The sequence below is a fragment of the Elaeis guineensis genome, chromosome 14, assembly GCF_000442705.2.
Source record: "Elaeis guineensis isolate ETL-2024a chromosome 14, EG11, whole genome shotgun sequence".
Taxonomy (NCBI): Eukaryota; Viridiplantae; Streptophyta; class Magnoliopsida; order Arecales; family Arecaceae; genus Elaeis; species Elaeis guineensis.
Window position 1 is genome coordinate 68,558,031 of NC_026006.2, and position 18,149 is coordinate 68,576,179.

Sequence of the window (18,149 nt, forward strand, 5' to 3'; positions counted from 1 at the left end):
TAATTCATTCGATCGTGCATTCCTTGTTCCAACCAACAAATTAAGGGTGCAGGACCCACCATGCAGTGGATAGGTATGTCCTTCTGCCGAAACGACCACCATGGCAGGCTTATCCTTGCAGGCGTGAGACTTGGCAGCGCGCCTCGCGAAGCCCCACGTCCTTCTCTTTCTTTTTATCTACAATGGGCGGCCGAGGTGAGGTCTCGACACCTCCCACGTTCCCTTCCCTTCCCTTCCCTTCCCGAGGGCATGCTACATCAACTCTGAAACCAAAAGGCAGCCGGGTACGTAATTAATTCCGCACCACAAGATAATGCCATGCACGTGCTCCTGAGCTCCACCCCCACCACCTCCTTTCCATTTTTAATTTTTAACCGTCTCAAAAAGGAACGAGAGGCATTTTTCCTGCCGGTGCTCAAGCTCTCCCTCTCACATACAAGGCCCAATCCCTGAAGATTTTAATATGGGACCCAGGCTTGGAATTAAGGTTGGGACGGTGACCGTGAGTTCAAGGTGGCCGGCCCTATTTGTTTATTTCTTTATGGCAAAAGGAGTATTGATGGACGAGGAGCCGGTGGCTCGGAGCCTTAATTTCCAGAAGGCCCTATCCCCATATCCGGATTGAGGACAGTATGCTGGTGGAAAGGTTGGTCTACCCAACTCTCACTTGAGTCGCCGAACTTTAAGAATCCTGGCCTTCTCTCCTCTCAAGGCACCGCCACACACGTGATCACTTGCTCGTTGCTAGTTTTATGTTTGCGAGACACTTCCCAGCGTGAACAGGATGAGCTTCTTAATTTACACGTACGGGACTCCACGTACATGTCACGCCATGCATAAGATCAACATCTCTTCCTTATTTTTTTTCAAAAAAAAAAGAAAAATCTCTAGTTTCTACCTTCATTAGGTGATGGCTTTATTGAGATTAATTGGAAGTAAAAAGCCAGGCCATGCAAGAAGGGAATGCATGGTTGGACGGCAAAGGAAATTAAAATTGTGTACATAATTATGCTGCTTGATTTAAACTTGCATGTTTTTGCTGCGGTGATGTTATTCTTTCTGTTGGGGAATACCGACCGACCCCGCTCGGGCCAACTTATGACCAACCGACCGACCGACTGACTGGCGGAGGGACCGACCGACTGTCGGAGGAACCGACCGACCGGCCGACTGGCGGAGGGACCGACCGACCGACCGATCGATTAACGGCCCTCTTCCGTCCGTGGATATGTCGGTCGGATTTCCACTCTCCGAGCCGACTGAACCAAGGAGTCTGATGGTCGACTCTCGCAACATGCCCGGCTGACCGTCAAAGGGGTCCGAATCTCCACCCGACGCCACACAGATGGCCACCGACCTAGGGTCGGTCGACTCCTCCGATCGCCGTACAGCCGCCAGAGCCTATCAATATGCGGCACTGCCACCTAAGGGCATTATCCCGCCTGGGGCATTGTCAACCCTAGTGATTTGACAGCCCCGCGGCGATATGACGTTTTCACGGTGACTCTGACAGTCTACAGTGAGTTGACAATTCCTCAATTATCCGCGTCATTAATGACGGTGCTATACCGCGCCCCACTATAAATATCAGGGAAGGCAACAGTGCAGGGGGACTTCGAAACCACAGGCTTGCTCCCCCTCTCTCTCTTTCTCTCTCTCTCTCTCGTTTGAGCTCTCTGTCTTCATTTCACTGTTGCCCAGTCACCTCTCTGACTTGACCGTCGGAGGGTCCCCGCCGGAGCCGCCTCCGGTCAGTGTGGACTTCCTTTTTTGCAGGCGCTCGTTCCCGGCGATCAGGCGACGAGGGGATTGGCCGCAGCAGATTGGCGCGCCAGGAAGGGGGGGCACGGCACCAGGCCTTCTCAAGCAGAAGATACTGATGACAAAGACAAGAGCCCAACGATCGAGGGTCACCGGGTCGGCGAGGCGCTCTTCCCGTCGGGAAGAGGCCTCCCCGCCACCCTCAGCGGCGGAGCCCAGCTCTCCGCACCCAACGGTGACCATGGAGGCGCAGATCGCGGCCATCGTACGGCAGATGACCGTGCTGACGGACGGGCTTCGTACGGCGCAAATCTGAACCACACCCCTCTCTGTTACCGATCAGCCCTATTTAAAGAGTTAAACAGGGTTTAAAACCTAATTAGAGAAGGATTAGGAGTCCTAAACAAAGCCAGATAACCCCTGGACTGTCGGATCAAGACCGAAAGCCACCCACGCCCTCAGATCGCGCTCCGGTCCATGGAATAGTATCGTGGACCGTGAAAAATGCGTGGGAAATGCCTACGCGGTCCACAGGCCCAGCCGTGGACCGCCTGGTCCACGGTGGACCGATGCAAAGGGCCAGCAGGCCGCGCCTGGGCCGGCCCGCTCCCTCACGCGGGCCTGCGCCCGCCTGGGCCACGCGCCAGGCTGGGCCGCACGCTCGCCTGGGCCGCGGGCCTAGGTCGCGCGTCCCGCGTGAGCCTGGGTCGCACGTCCCGCACGCCGCCGCCTTCGGCCGCACCGCTGCCGCCCGCCACCGGTCGCCGACGGTCCTCCACCACCTCGAATCTCATGCCGACTTCAAAAGCTCGTATCTCCTCTATCCGAGCTCCGTTTCAGGTGATCTTGATCTCGTTGGACTCCATTTTTCATCGCGAACCTCGCTGTAGGCTCAATGTGGATTGAATCTCGAGGCATCAAATCCTAACAATCTCCATCTCGACTCGATATTCGGCCTCCTCCAAACTCCGAGAGCTTCTGGATCTCCTAGCCCCCATGCCCTGGGGCAATCGCCTGCTGATCATGGATGGGCAAACATGGGAGTCGAGCCAGGCTGCTCGATTCCATCTCCGTCGTATGCTATGCTCCTCCTGACCTGAGACCTGCTCGGGGCATCATCCTGCGGCAATAGGAATCTTACCTTGTGACATCGCCTCTCGTCCTTTCGAGTCTCCTGTCTCGTGCCCGATCCACCTCCTGAGCTCCACCTCGCTCTGGGCTCCACCTAGCTCCTGAAGCTTCACCTCGCACTGGGCTCCCTGCCAGGTAATAATGTCCTCTGCTCCCTTTCTTCCCCTCCAGCACAATCCTATCGCCGTGTAGCACCCTCAGGATTCCTCCACCAGCTACCGTCCTGTAGCCTCTCGAATCCAGTCTGCTAAGTGAGATAAGATTCCTCCTGAAATCGGATATGTATCGGACCTCCCCTAATCTCCTCACTGCACCATCATGTGTCCTTTAGCTGACCGTCCCAATGCCTCTGATCGCACAGCTCGATCCATCCGACAGATATACAGTGCCCTCACTATTCTCCAGGGAGTCAAGATGCTCCTCTCTGCAACATACATGATAGGGGCATGCAGAATCTAATATCCACTGCTGGGAAGAAGTAGATATCATGTCAGATATCTCCAGGACATCTCCATCTAAATCGCTGCCGGCCGTCACTACAGCAGCCACCGTCCGATTTTTAAGTTGAGGGCAATCTCTGGCTAGATGCCCTAACTCCTCACACCGGTAACACCTGGTTTTGCTCAAGTCCCTCCTGGACTTAGACCGCCCTCGTTGCGATCTCCTGTCGCTCCGTCTACCGCCTCCTGCTCTTCCAAAAATCATTAAAGCTGAGCTACCGCCACCTGAGCTCGAAGTTGGGTTCTCCCTCCTGAGAACCTCGTTCTGGAGTATCGCTGCGGTGACCTCGTCCATCTTGATAGTGCTCTTCCCCACTAGAAGAGCAGTCACCAAGGACTCGTACGAAGGGGGAAGCGACGTCAGCAAAACCAGCGCCCTGGTCTTCTCCTCAACGTTCTCGCCAATGCTGAGAAGGTCGGTGAGGATCTTCTGGAAGTGGCTGAGATGTTCCTGCACGCTCTGTCCCTCAGTCATCCGTAGTTGGTAGAACTGTCTCCAGAGGAAAAGAGTGTTGGTGAGAGACTTCGCCATATACAACTCCTCGAGCTTCGACCACAGCACCATCGGGGAGTCTCGCTCAGCACATGGATCACCACCTCATCCGTCAGGTACATGCGGATGGTACTCACCGCCTGCATCTGTAGCCGTTTCCAATCCTACACCTCTATGGTGGTCGGCTTCTCATCGCACAAGAGCGCATCGATCAACCCCTGTTGGATGAGCACGTCCTTCACCCTTGCCTGCCACAAGGAGAAATTGTTCTTACCATCAAACTTGTTGATCTCCATCTTGATTGTTCCTGTCTTCTCCATCTTCAGTCTTGCTCACTACCGCTGCAATCTGCGTCCTTGTACCGCCTTGCTCTGATACCACTTGTTGGGTGGATGTCTGGCCAGGACACCACCTCCCAAGATCTTTTCAGTACCACGTGATGCAGCAGGAAGAAAGAAGAAACAAAACAAAAGAAAAACAATCAAAATACGTGGATCAGCCACAAAAGGGCTCGCCTCCACGGGGCATGCAAACTTTACTATGAAAAAGAAATTTTACAAGAGGAGACCTCACCCTCAACCCTTGTACACCCAATTCTTTCTCACTAGAAGTTCCCCTCACAAAAGCTCTCTCTCTCTTGGAAGACCCCCCGAACCCCTGAAGTGCCTGATGACCGCTGTCCAGGAGCCTCCTACTCCTTCTCTCTCAACGCTTCCACCTCTCTATTCTCTTGGGTTCCGTACGGGCTTCGTACGGCGCAAATCCGAACCACACCCCTCTCTGTTACCGATCAGCCCTATTTAAAGGGATAAACAGGGTTTAAAACCTAATTAGAGAAGGATTAGGAGTCCTAAACAAAGCCAGATAATCCCTGGACCGTCGGATCAAGACTGGGAGCCACTCACGCCCTCAGATCGCGCTCTGGTCTACGGAATAGTGCCGTAGACTGCGAGAAATACATGGAAAACACCCACGCGGTCCACAGGCCCACCCGTGGACCGGTGCAAAGGGCCAGCAGGCCGCGCGCGGGCCTGCGCGTGCCTGGGCCGCACGCCCGGCTGGGCCGCGCGCCCGCCTGGGCCCCCTGCCCGGGCGTCCCGCACGGGCCTGGGTCGCGCGTCCCGTGCACCGCTGCCGCCCACCGCCGGTCGCCGGCGGTCCTCCGCCGCCTCGAATCTCATGCTGACTTCAAAAGCTCGTATCTCCTCCATCCGAGCTCCGTTTCAGGTGATCTTGATCTCGTTGGACTCCGTTTTTCGCCGCGTACCTCGCTGTGGGCTCAATGTAGGCTGAATCTCAAGGCGTCAAATCCTAACAGAATGATTAAGTACTTACTTTTTATTTCGGGGAAGAACTCATTAAGAGTATAAAAACCATCCCTCTGACTACACAGCCATGGAATGATATTCTTTGTTGGTATAATTCTAACAATACTAAGGTCTCTTTTTCAGATATCAGCTCAGTTATTTCCACCACTGATGACATGCCTCTTCATAATCATTATCAATGGATTTGGAAACTCACTATCTTCATGAAAATTAAATATTTTATCTGAAAACTTATGTGGGGTTGTCTACCTTGTAAAGCTAATCTGAATTCTAGGAATATAATCCCAGATGCTCTTATCCACTGTGATCTTTGTAATGGCATTATTAAAGATTAGAAGCATGTTATCATCACTTGCCAATATGCTCGGTAATGTTGGATCCTGCTTGCTATGACTTCTGAGCCAATTATTCATCATGATTCCTTGTCAGCTTTGCTCAACTTCCTTGCACATGCTCATGCAGAGAACAGGATAAAAGCTATGATGAGTAATATGGCTTGGCTCCTATGGACTTCTCGAAATGCCAGAATTTTTCAACACCATCATACTTCTCCTCAACAATTGATCCGTCAATTAATGTCTCTTATGCAAGATATTAGTAGTACTTTCTTGTCCAACTCCTATTCAAAGCACTAGGATAACTCTCATGTGCTCAGGCACATTCACCCACCTACTCTTCTTACTTGGTTACCCCCTCTTTTTGGGAGTTTGATGTTAAACTTTGATGCTGCCTTTCAAGAAAATGGAGCTGGCATTGTATTTATTATTAGAGACACGTATGGTACTATCCTTTCGGCCCAAGGATTAAAAATGCATAGTTATCTTGTGCCTTACACTGAGCTGCTAGCTGCTTGGGCTGGATTGAAAACTGCAGCTCAATTGTTCAACAATCAAAATTTATATGTACAAAGAGATTCTCTCATTGTCATTCATTGGATTTTAACTCCTTCTTCAAGCAATGTAGCAGATCTCCCTCTATTCAAAGATGTACTGGCCACCAGTAATCTCTTCCTCTTTTGCAGATTTTTTCATATTTATCGGGAGCAAAATCAAGCAGCTGATTGGCTATTTAAGGCAGCCTTGTTGGATAACTGTTCCTTTTCTACAGGAGATGTTCTATCTCATTCCTTTGCCCAAATCATCCAACATGACAGGATGCAGGTTGCTGAATCAAAGGGTGGTCCCTAGAAGCAATCGGGCTTTGAGAATTGCTAATTCTTTAGTCAATTCCTTGTTGTTCCACAGCTCCAGCATTTCTTATGCAATGAAAGCATCTTACTTTCACTTGTACTCTTATGACATGCCACTCCATTCCTACGTCTGCACACTTGGATCTCCTTTCATGTTGTTGTTGGTTGATTTTCTGTCATGCTTTTACTAAGATTGTTGTGGGATGCCACTTAATGTCAAAAAAAGTTTATTCTTATATGCTTCATTTACATGCTGGAGCTTACTTCAGTTCCTTATCTTCAAAGGCTGGAAGTTTTCTTCAGACAGCAGTAACTTATCTGAAATGTTCATTTTCCACTCTGACTTACGAGTATCAGTGCAGCATATTAACTGTGTTCCTTGTCGATTATAGATTTACTTGTGCTGTTCCATCTTGGTGCTCAATTGCTATATACCAGTTGTTGAGATATACCGACCGACCCTGTTGCCGACTCACCAGCGTCGACTCACCGACGGATCCCGACGCCGACCCATCCTCAAGGATGGATCGATCGATTTTGCCCGACTGATGATGGGCAACGCTAACGGTAACTACCGACCATGCCCGGTCGGGACGTGTCGGCCTAATAGGCCGACACTGCCTCAGGTCACCTGAAAGTCGATCTTGCATCGCTGACTCCCTGTCGGTTTGGACAACCGACGTCAGACCTCTACAGGCCCTTCTAAACGCCGAACGAGCGGCATGGACTGCAGTCCTGTCAAGGACATGCCGTGCAACCGCCGGGGGGCATTGTCCTGCCAGGGACCTGGGGCACTGTCCCGCCGAGGACGAGAATTAATTCCTAGGACCTGTCAGCTTGTCAATGACATGACAACCCCAGCGATTTGACAACTCTTCAGTTGTCTACATCACCAACGGCGGGACCATACCACCTCTTATTATAAAACGAGGTAAGGCAACAGGTTTGGCGCGCCAGGTAGGGGAGATTCCTTTCTCTCTCTCTCTCGCTCTCTCTCCACCGCTGAGTCCCCTGATTCCTCTCTACTGTTGCCTAAGCTCCTCTCTGACTTGACCGTCGGAGGGTCTCTGCCGGAGGCATCTCCGGTCAGTGTGGACTTTCTTTTGCAGGTTCTCGTTCCGGCAATCAGGCGACGAGGGGATTGGCCGCAACACCAGTCATTTACATTGGGTTTCTATAGCTCGATTGAAACTATATATCTCTTTACCCTTAAGGTATGGATCATGTTTTTAAATTGTGCATACTTTTAATGGGGCAATTGAAGATTTGTTATCCACTTACTTATTTTAACTAGCAAGAAAAGGACAACAATATCCATCTATTTTAGCTAGCAAGAAAAGGGCAACCAAGATTTGTTATCCACTTGGTCTACTTACTCAAAAGGGCGTCAAAGATTTGTTATCCAGCTGATCTACTTACTTATTTTAGCTGGCAAGAAAAGGAAAAGATTTGCTATGAATTCTTTCTTAATCTGTACAGCTTAGCTAGCATTCTAGATCATTCTTTTGAATTCTAGATAGTCATTTTCATTTGTATAAAAAAAGGAGAACCTCCTTATTAGTTTTTTAAATCAAGAAATATGAAGATAATTTTTTCTTCATTTTAGCTTTCTCTGTTTGCCTTGTTTGCATGGTATCAGAGCCACGATCATTGTGGCCTAAAATATTCTAAGTTTTGTGATGATTAAAACTCATGGAAGAAGAAGCTCAGTCCGGTGTTCAGATCGACAGAGTTCCTACCGGCGATCCTTACAACCTTCCGAATTCTGATCATCCGAGCATGCTCCTGCATGAAGTTCTCTCTACTTCAGATTCGATGGATCACGCCGAGGCAATGATGGTTAAAGGATTGAAGGCTGAAGGTACAAAAGAGGCTAATATTAAAAAAAATCAGAATTCTAGTAGCAACAAAAAGCGTGACTTTGCTAGAAAGGAGGATCGATTTTGTACCCATTGCAAGGTACAAGGTCATATGCGTGACACATATTTTAAACTACACGGCTACCCAGATTGGTACAAAGAGCTGAAGCAAAAACGTGCTAATCAACAGAATCAGGCATACACAGCACGAGTTTATGAAACCTCTATGGATGATGATCCACTCAATCCTCCATCTCAGCCAAGTGATCGGAGCGCTAATCTGTCCACCGTAATTCAGCAAGAAATAGCAAAGTATATGAAAGGGAAGGTGACCATGGAGCCAAATACTGCCAATTATTCGAACTTTGCAGGTAATGAACCTCATTGGTGTCTTCTTAGCAAAGGTAATGAGAATATTGGTACCTGGATAGTTGATACAGGTGCAACCAGCCACATATGCTCAAATATACAAATGTTTTCTCAACTACATAAACCACCTAACCCCTCACCCATATACTTACCTGATGGGACCAAACAAAATGTCACATATATAGGCACTATTTCTTTACATTCGAAAATAACTCTCACAGATGTGTTGTATGTGCCCTCTTTCAAGTATAATCTTCTTTCAGTCAGTAAACTTCTACAATCTACTAATACTATAGTTTATTTTTTTCCTTCTCATTGTACTTTGCAAAACCATTGGACTAAGGAGATAATTGCTATTGGAAAAGAACATGCTGGTTTATACAAGCTTGATTCTTCATCATTCACACACACTCCTTCACAGTTTGTTTTTCATAAAAGTTGCAATAATGTTCAGTCTGTCACAAACTCTTGTGCTCTATGGCATGAACGTTTAGGTCATGTATCCAAGTCTACATTGTTCAAAATTCCAAATATCAATATTTCTATTAAAGATTCTCTACCTTGTGAAGTTTGTCCTTTGTCAAAACAGCAGCGATTACCTTTTCCAATCAGTATAATTTCTAGTAAAACTGTGTTTGAATTGATACATGTAGACTTATGGGGACCATATCATATTCATACAACCACTGGAGCAAGATTTATTCTAACCATTGTAGATGACTTTAGTAGAACAACTTGAGTTTACCTAATGAGAGATAAAACCCAAACCCTATCTCACCTCACTATGTTTTTGAATTTAACAGAAACATAATTCCAGAAACAAGTGCAATTCATTCGCACGGATAATGGCTCGAAATTCATCAATGCCTCTTGCCAATCTATGTTCCAAGATCGAGGGATCCTTCACCAAAAATCTTGTCCTCACACACCTCAACAAAACGGAGTGGTTGAGAGAAAGCACAAGCATATGTTACAGGTAGCTCGAGCACTCTTATTTCATTCCCATCTACCTAAACAATTTTGGGGTGAAGCCATACTTACAGCTATCTACTTAATAAATAGATTACCTTCCTCGGTTTTAAATTGGAAAACACCCTTCGAAGTTTTATATCACAAATTACCAGATTATAAACACCTTAGAGTCTTTGGTTGTTTATGTTTTGCCACCAACACCAAGCCACACAAAACAAAATTTGAACCACGAGCTACAAAATGTCTGTTTCTTGGATATGCATCTGGGTACAAAGCATATAAGGTCTATGATATCAAATCACACACAGTATTTATGTCAAGAGATGTAGTTTTCCACGAGTCCATTTTTCCTTATAAACATGAGCCTTTCATTTCATCATCTAGTCAATATCCTTCATCCACAATTCCTGTACCCATCGTACCTGTGACTACACAAAATAATTTTTCCACCCCTATTTCCAATGTTCCAGTTGAGTGTCCACCACCATCACCTCATCAAGAGTCATATCCTACACCACTTATTGTACCTCTTATTGTACCTTTTTGTAGAAGTACAAGGACGGTCTCAAAACCAGCTTGGCTACAAGATTTTGTAGCACAAACTATACATGACAATTCTTTACCAATAGTTTTACCTCCTAATCAAGATGGTTCTGCAGGTACATCTTTTTTCCATAACCATTTCATTTCTGCTCCTACCTTTAATCATGATTATCTTACTTTTATTGCTAATGTATCAAGTGTCAAGGAACCATCTTCTTATCATCAAGCTAAGAATGATGTCCAGTGGGTTCAAGCCATGAATCAAGAATTGGATGCCCTCGAGCGCAATAATACATGGCAGTTGACTGAACTTCCAGCAGGAAAAAGACCCATAGCTTCGAAATGGGATATCGTATAAAGTACAAGCCGGATGGCACAGTAGATAGATTCAAGGCCCGGCTAGTAGCTAAGGGCTATAACCAGATTGAAGGAATTGATTATATAGACAGTTTTTTGTCGGTTGCTAAAATAGTTACGGTGCGCATTTTTCTTGCTATTGCTTCAACCAAACAATGGCCTATTCATCAAATTGATATCAACAATACGTACCTTCATGGTTTCATTGACGAAGATCTTTATATGATACCGCCGGAGGGTTATACAAAGGCATGCAATGGCCAGGTGTGTAAGCTTATTAAATCCCTTTATGGGTTGAAACAGGTGGGGCGTCAATGGAACAAACAGTTTACAAGCAAACTCAAGAAGTTCGATTTCACTCAGTCATCTTCTGATCATTGTTTATTCATCAAATCCTCTGGAGATGATTTTCAAGCTCTTCTTGTTTATGTTGACGATGTCCTTATCACCGGTACAAATGAGCATTCCATTTTTTCCACTAAGAAGTTTCTTGATGCTGAGTTCACCATTAAAGACATGGGATATGTTAAATACTTCTTAGGTATTGAGCTTGCTCGATCATCAGAAGGTTTGTTTATCAGCCAACGCAAGTATATACTTGATATGCTACAAGACGTTGGGCTTTCTAATGCTAAACATGCCCCTTTTCCCATGGCAAAAGCTCTTCGTTTATCACCAAATATGGGAGATTTAATGCCAGATCCAGAAAATATCGAAAAATTGTTGGAAAATTATTATACTTAAGTCTGGCTAGACCAGACATTACATACTCTGTTCAACAACTCAGTCAACTCCTTCAATCACCAAGGATTTCTCACTGGCAAGCTGTTGTACAAGTTCTCAAAAACTTACGAGGATGTCCTTCCAAGGGAGTATTTTTTCCAGCAGCATTATCGTTCAAGCTTCAAGCTTATTGCGATGCTGACTGGGCAGCATGTCCAACAAGCCGTAGATCAATCACGGGATTTTGTATCTTTTTGGGCTCTGCTCTTATCTCGTGGAAATCAAAGAAACAAACGACCGTGAGTCGTTCTTCAGCTTAGGCCGAATATAGAAGCATGGCCAGCACAGCTTGTGAGCTCAAGTGGATTTCATTTCTTCTTCAAGATTTTCAGATTTCTCTCCATACTCTCATTCCATTGCATTGCGACAATCAAGCTGCCATTCACATCAGTAACAACCCAACGTTCCATGAACGTACAAAACATATCGAAATAGATTGTCATGTTGTTCGGGATCATATAAACAGCGGGTTTCTTCAAAATATTCACACTCCATCTCGTCTTCAATTGGCAGATGTATTCACTAAATCTTTGTCTGCTGCTGCCTTTACATTCATATTGTCCAAGCTTGGTCTGGTTGATCTTCACCAGCCTCGAGCTTGAGGGGGGGATGAAGATTTGTTATCCACTTACTTATTTTAGCTAGCAAGAAAAGGACAACAATATCCATCTATTTTAGCTAGCAAGAAAAGGGCAACCAAGATTTGTTATCCACTTGGTCTACTTACTCAAAAGGACGTCAAAGATTTGTTATCCAGCTAATCTACTTACTTATTTTAGCTGGCAAGAAAAGGGAAAGATTTGCTATGAATCCTTTCTTAATCTGTACAGCTTAGCTAGCATTCTAGATCATTCTTTTGAATTCTAGATAGTCCTTTTCATTTGTATAAAAAAAGGAGAACCTCCTTATTAGTTTTTTAAATCAAGAAATATGAAGATAATTTTTTCTTCATTTTAGCTTTCTCTGTTTGCCTTGTTTGCAGCAATCTGAAACTGCAGAGAACAAAGAAGCAAGTCATTTACCTCTGGATAGGGTGCTACAGTCAACTGTTGAAAGATGTGGCTCAAACAAAGCTTCAAATCGGATGCATCTTTAACTTCCAAAGATACTTTCCTACTGCCTTATCATTGCTATCACAGGGTTCTCGGTGTTTGTAGATCAAAATTCTACTTGAAGAGGGCAGTCTAATTTCAACTGAGTTTTGATGTGCCATTCTACTGTCTCGGATTATAACACCTACTTATTGCTAGGCTCTTCTCCTCATCTCATCTCTTCGTCAATATGATGCAATGAACATAGGCTGTAATTCTCAACCATGGTTCCGGATTGTTAAACTCCTTGACCCTCTTGTTTTTGTCTGTAACGACAAGTTGTGGGGCCTTCAATATCCACTTATTTTGGTCACAGTTGTTATAACTTGTACTGTAAACAGCTTGCTGTATCTATTGTAGTAAATCTAGCTATGTTTCCCCTTTACCAAAAAAAAAAAAAAAAGCTGGACCCATTATAAGATTATAATAAAATTGAAACTACCCTCCCATCCATTGAATATTTCTCTAATCCTCTGGGTCCCCCTCAAGTCATCCAATGCCATCATTGACAAAATCACCATGGACTACGAGGCCAAGCAGCATGGCAGGTTGAGTCATCTCCTTCTCCTTGACATCAATATTGATTGCAGTGACATGGAGCGAAGTAAAGTTTATTGGTGGTGCCATAGATGTTAGTGCAGTAGTTGATGATGCTCTCCCGAAAGTTGGGAGATCAGGGAGAAAGTTGGTGGAGAAAAAAGTTGGTTGACTCGCTGAATAAAAAAAAAAATTATATTTTGCACCGTCTGCACCATATAGCTATGCATCATGTCATGTACATTCTCTCGTTCCTATAAGGAAATACTTGGTTCGTGATCAAAATCAGAATAGATTGAAATAAAAATCGAAATAACTAAATCTCTTGAAGCGTTTGGTTTACAATCGGAATCGAAATAAATGATTCCCATTATTGCTGTTTGGTTCATTTAAAGATAGGAATCAAAATCAACTCAAATTTTAATTTTTATCTTTGAACTAAAAATCTTCAAAATTGATTGTTTTTAAATATTTTTAATATTTTCACGTTATTTAATACTAAAAAAATATGTCAAGAGATTTGAAATTAAATATAATTTATTAATTTAAAAAAATCTAACTAACATCAATGGTGGTTCTCTCCAACTGAGTTCTAAAACTCTCAACAATGAGTATAAAAAAAAAATATAATAATTTAATATGATAACTAGTTAGAGTTTTTAGTTAAGGATTTATTAGTTAGAAGTATTATATTTTTTTTAGATAAAGTGAGAAGCTCCTAGCTAGAATTATTGATTTAGAGATAAAAATTGTTCATATTGTATTATATACATTGAAAACTGAGAAGGATATACTAAATACATGACAATGCGATATATTGAAAACTGAGTAAACTCCAAAGTTAATATAAACAATTCTGTAAAACTAAGCATAATACATGGACAAAACTATAAATAAAAACCTAATCACTAAGAATCAGGGCTATCATAGTGGTGCTTGCTTTGTATAACAACATATAGAAATAGAATTTTGTAAAATCTAATGAAAAAAAGTTAAGCACTCCATCAATAATAGCATTACACAAAATACTAATGTCTAAAACCTGACCCATAAATTCTCGAGTCTAGAAGGCTAAGCACGTACTGCCTCTTCAAGTGTGGTGGAAGAGAGAAAAATACTGCACTCTTGTCAGGCTCTGCTGCGAGAGTATCGACCGCCTTTATCACTTCACCATCAATCAACGTCTTCAATGTAAGTAGCTCCTCCACTAATCTCGCTACATTCTTCCCAGCCATTTAAAAGACCAAGCATGCATGTAACCCTTGGGCAAAAAGAGCTTGATACTACCAACTAAAACCAAGCATGTTGGGTACATACCTTAATCCTAATGAAAGTGTGAAAGGAGGACAAAATATGAACTCAAGATCAAATTTCAAGTAGCAAATTGCTGGCTGAGTACACCAATAAAATAGGAATTTTGTTTCCTAAAGAAATATTTGAATGAAGAGAGAAGACTCTGTCTCCGGTCTTCATCATAAAACCCCAAAAACATAGCAAACTTTATTCATGATCAAGATTCAGCATAACCTAAAGAAACAATTAGTATAATGAAGAGTTATTCAATCAAAACTTAAAAAGAAACAAACTATTAGTTTGCTGAAGTTTTCACATGCCCTGGTATTCTACAATGCCTTAACAGTTTATCCTAAACAAACTATTGCCCTTGCAATTTTTTATTGTCCACCAATGTAGAGAAGCTTATCACAAGTTTGGACGTCAGAAAAATGAAACCAAGTGCCTTAAAAAACATACATAAAAGATAACTAAAAGTCTATAAGTTCTTTTGATTGGCAAGTTATGCATTAGATGAGGAAAGCTTTGTCATATAACATCACCTAGCCAGTTTGTCACTTAGGAACCCACTCAAAGAAGCATGTCTTTGACATGCATACATACAAGCAAACAGGCATACAAAAACTGCAACAGACTTCTGATTTCCACCACTCTAGCTAAAGCTACTAGCAAATTAGCACATTCAAAATACATTAAATGAATAGATTAAAAATTAAAAAATTAAAAATATATATATAGTTAGATCAATATATATAAACATCTCTAGCTGAGGTAAAGAACAAAATTTTTTTTGATAAGTTAAGCAGGCATTTCCTAAAACACCTTTCTTGTTCATCTAGATATATATAGAGAGATTGAGCGAGAGAAATCGAGAGAGAGAGCGAGAGACTTATCAGTGATTTAGGCTGACGTGAAGAAGATGTGAGTCAGGAGATGGGATGGAGGCAAGGAGGTCACGGGAGATGAATACGGGCAGGCACTTATGGAGAAAAGGAGAAGTGAGGGCTCGATGGGGATGGGGCAGCTAGGGAACTAATATGGAGTGGAGAGACTGTCTTTTGGTCGTCAGAGCAAGATCACTGGAGTATGGAGAAAGTGGCCATGAGATCTATCAGAGGCGAGATTTCTCACCCTTTTTTCTGGTTTGAGGGAGTCCATTGGGTTTTTTTAGGGGACGAGAGCAAGAGAACAGATTTTTTAGAAAAAATAATTAAATATGAGGGACATTTTAGAAAAATAATTTGTTAAATGTTGGAATGGACTTTGAGTCCATAAGGGAGACTATGAAATGGACTTTAAAGACTATTTTTATTTCATCCCGATATCGAAATCAGAATAGGACTCTTCTTAAGCAAGCGGCTGGAATGTAAGTCATCCATTTAGATTCTCATTTTAGACCTCCATTCCCCCCAACTAAGCACCTTCTAAATCTCATTTATCATATGCTTATCTCGATTATTGACTCATAGAAAAGAGACAAGGAGATTGGTGTGATGCATGGTGCCACATCAGTTCATGTAGCATAGGGTATAAGCATTGTTGAATAATTACCGGTTATATGCTATGTCAAGATCAGTGGTGATAGGCTTAAGAGAATGATGAAATCTTTGCCCAGGCCCCCAAGGGCATATTTCCTCTATGGAAAGTTTTAGGGCTAATCTTATTTTTATCCCTCCCGTAAGTAAACTAATCTTATTCTTATGTTATCCCTTGGGTTTACTCTTAAGAATTGCTTCCAATATAAATAATTAGAAAAAAAAAAAGTGGACAAGCAAAGAGGTCAGTTGGGTGGCAAAACTTGAGATTTTTTCAAAAATATTATTTTTTTATTATTTATTTTTAAAAATATCCTTAAATGAAAATTATTACTGGATCTATCATCTCGTAGGTAGAGGTGCAAATAGGTCGGATCGGACAGGATTATGAGTGACCCCGATCGGATCCGGTTTCTTGATCAGATCTAAATATTGGATCCAAATCTAACCCAATACAAGATCGAATCGGATCAGGTCCATGACTAAATTTCTTGACCCAATGGATCATTCAGGTCGAGTTTATATATAATCCAGCTTCGATCCATAAAATACAGATTCAGTTTGGATCCAGATTCGGATCAGTTTGGGTCTAGGTTATAAATAATAAAATCAATAAGTAGAAGATTTATAAGCAATCTTATTTGTATTACTAACGAACTTAACCAAAAATGGTTGAACTTGAAAGTTCTTGATAAAAAAAAGTTATAATAAATAAAATAAAAGGAATATAGGTTTGAAACAACAAGACAAAAATATCTTAATAAGGATAAAAAAATCCATTAAACAAATTATAAGATGCAATAAAACCTAGAGTTGAGTAATATGCCAAATTATCTTTATTTTATTATTTTTGTATTCAGATGTTAAGAATTCCTGCTTTCCAATACTATGAAAAATAACAATAAACATCGTTGTTGCAGAAATTTACCTTTTGAGAGAAATTTGCCTTTTGAGAGAGAGACTCGGGATGGATTCAGATTCAGCCGTTCATGTGAGTGTTCGGATCTCATATTGGGTTCGGATCGGATCGGATTGGATCAGGTTATTTATCTTAAGACTCAAATCAATACAAAAATCTTCACAGATTGGGTTGGGTCAAATCAAAATTTTAAAAATCTAAATTCGATATAAAAAATAGAACGGATCCAATTTTAGAATTCGATCTGGATCCATGAGTCCTTTAAAACAGTTTAGATTGGATCTGCATGGGTTGGATCGAGTCGGATCACGAATCAACCCAACCCATTTGCAGTCTTACCTGCACGTGTTACGTGTGAAATTATGAGTTCAACTCACGATTTCAAAGCTAGATCAGCTTTGGCTAATATGGCATAAGAAACTATGGGTGCAACTCACGATTTCACAATTTCAATCTTTTTTTTTTGACGGAAGACTTGCGGGTGGGGCACGGGCGGACGTGCGGGTGGAGGGGTGGGGAGAGAGCGATGGCGGAAGAGCCCATCGGGGAGTGGGGGGGATGTGAGCACGGCAGCCGTGGGGGGAAGAAGAAATGAAAAGAAAAAATAAATTGCAAATGAAATCGTAGGCTAGGCCTGCGATTTCAGTGAAATCATGTGCTAGGCTTGTATTTTTTTTTTTTTTTGCCACATCGTCTGACCATCTGGACTTCAAATCGTGGGTTGAACTCATGATTTTCAGTTGAGGTTTCACTGAAATCATGGGTTCAACCCATGATTTCATGTATGGACGGATTCAAAAATAAGTTGGGATTGAGGGTATTTTTAGAATTTATTGCTCCTAATCTCCTCGAACAATCAAGATAGAAGTGGTCGAGGTACTGCCATTGCTGGAGCTCCGCCCAAGGATCTCAAAAGTCTCCATTGGGGTGTTCTCTGGTGGAGACCCTCCGATGCTCAAGTCAGGAGATGGAGAACAATGAGAGGGAGAGAGTGAGAGAGAAGAACTTATTTTGAGGGTCTGTATGTCTCTTTATTTATAAGAGAAAAGTCGGAGTTATATACATTTTAGAATCTTGATTGCCTTTCGAAGTTTATGTGTAGATTGAGTTGGCAAGAGTTCTTTTCTCTTCGGGAAGATTTGATCTTGAAAAAGTTTCTTTCTATCTGGACTTTTTCAATTTGCAAGAAAGACGGATTTCATCAATGATGGTTCTTCGATGATAGTTCAATTTTGGCCGATTTGAAATAGTTCGTTCAGAGCTGAGATGAATTTTTCGGTATATGCCGAGGATCCGGCTACTATTTTTGGTTTGATACAGCATCCAATAGTCTTTGGGTTCATTGCAGATGTATGGCCTGATCCGGTTCATCTTTTAAAGTTCAGTTGATGCCGAAGGTATATTAAACCGAAGTCGGAAGGGAGATCCATAACAGAATTAATTATTAAAAAATTAATATTAAAAAAAAAAAAGCTGCAAAACTTGTTAT